Here is a 2130-nt window from a genome sequence, read left to right as displayed (position 1 = left end):
TTCCAGCTTCTCTCCATTTACTTTGATGTTGGCTACTGGTTTGCTGTAAATTGCTTTTATCATGTTTAGGTATGGGCCTTGAATTCCTGATCTTTCCAACACTTTTATCATGAATGGGTGTTGGATCTTGTCAAATGCTTTTTCTGCATCTAACGAGATGATCATGTGGTTTTTGTCTTCAAGTTGGTTTATATATTGGATTACATTGATGGATTTCTGTATATTAAGTAGAGACTGAGTAATGAGCACCTTAAAAACAAAAATGCCTGCATCCACCCGGGGATCCATCCCATAAACAACCACCAAACCCAGACACTATTGCATATGCCAGAAATATTTTACTGACAAGCCCCTGACATAGCTCTCTCTGGTGAGGCTATGCCAATGCCTTGTAAATACAGAAGTGGATGCTCACAATCATCTATTGGATGGAATACAGGGCCCCCAATGAAGGAGGTAGAGAAAGTACCCAAGGAGCTAAAGGGGTCTTCAACCCTATAGGAGGGACAACAATATGAACTACGCAGTACCCTCCCCACTCCAGAGCTTGTGTCTCTAGTTGCATATGTAGCAGAGTTAGCCATCAATGGGAGAAGCCCTTGGTCTTGCAAAAATTATATGCCCCAGTATAGGGGAATGCCAGGGCCAGGAACCAAGAGTGAGTGGGTTGGGGAGCAGGGCAGGGGAGAGGGTATAGGGAATTTTATGAGTGGAAACTAGGAAAGGGGATAGCATTTGAAATGTAAATGAAGAAAATATCTAATAAAGAATGTGTACACAATTAATTAATGGAGCATATATGTAATTAAAAAGAAAAACAAAATGTGCTCACACTCCACTTCCAGCTTACACTGTGCTTCTTTATTCTGCTCCTTCAATTGACAATGGCCTCGGCTGGTTTTGCTGGCAACAACACCCACTGGGCAGTGTTCCTTTCCATCATCATGCACCCCGACATCAGGGCATCATGGTGGGCATGGGTCAGAAAGACTCCTAAGAGGGTGATGAGGCCCAGAGCAAGAGGGGTATCCTGATCATGAAGTATCCTATCTAGCATGGAATTGTCACCAGATGGGATTAAATGGAGAAGATCTGACACCACACCTTCTACAATGAGCTGTGTGTGGCCCTGTGCTTCTGACCAAGGCCCTCTTGAACCCCAAAGAGAGAAGATGATGCAGATAATGTTTGAAACCTTCAGTACCCAAGCCATGTACGTGGCCATTCAGGCAGTGCTGTCTTTGTATTCATCTGGGCGCACCAGGGGAATTGTCATGGACTCTGGTGATGGAGTCACACACACAGTGCCCATATAAGAGGGCTATACCCTTCCTCATACCATCTTGTTTCTGGACCTGGCTGGCCGGGACATAACAGACTACCTCATGAAGATCCCACTGCTGAGAAAGAAACTGTTCATGACATAAAGGAGAAGCTGTGCTATGTTGCCATGGATTTTGAGCAAGAAATGGCTACTGCTGCATCATATTCCTCCTTGGAGAAAAGTTATGAGCTTCCTGATGGGCAGGTGATCACCACTGGCAATGAGCAGTTCAGGTGTTCTATGGCATCCATGAGACCACCTTCAACTCCATCATGAAGTGTGATGTGGACATCCACAAAGACCTGTATGCCAATACAGTTTTGTCTGGTGGTACCACCGGGTATCCAGGCATTGCTGACAAGATACAGAAGGAGATCACAGCCCTAGCACTCAACACAATGAAGATTAAGATCATTGCTCCCCCTGAGCGCAGGTACTCAGTCTGGATTGGTGGCTCCATCCTGGTTTCACTGTCCACCTTCCAGCAGATATGGATCAGCAAGCAGGAGTACGATGAGTCAGGCCCCTCTATCGTCCACTGCAAAAGCTTCTAGATGGACTGAGCATTTTCCAGGCAACTGCATGAGCTGATTCTGAAGTATCACTTTTTCCTGGCAAATGTACACACCTTATGCTAGCCTCATAAGACTGGAATAAGCCTTTGAAAAGAAATTTGTCCTTGAAGCTTGTATCTGATATCAGCACTGGATCATAGAACTTGTTGCTGATTTTTAACCTTGTATTCAAGCTAACTGTTCCCTTTGTATATGTTTAATATCCTGTGCATATCTTGATTTAGTCCTTAG

The 2130-nt window shown here is 44.6% G+C and overlaps 1 pseudogene; it reads left to right on the top strand.

Annotated features, from left to right (window-relative positions):
• Positions 900-1886, top strand: Gm14747 (predicted gene 14747; annotated as a pseudogene).

The sequence above is a fragment of the Mus musculus genome, chromosome X (genome assembly GCF_000001635.26).
Source record: "Mus musculus strain C57BL/6J chromosome X, GRCm38.p6 C57BL/6J".
NCBI lineage: Eukaryota > Metazoa > Chordata > Mammalia > Rodentia > Muridae > Mus > Mus musculus.
This window is presented reverse-complemented; position numbering and strand designations above follow the sequence as displayed.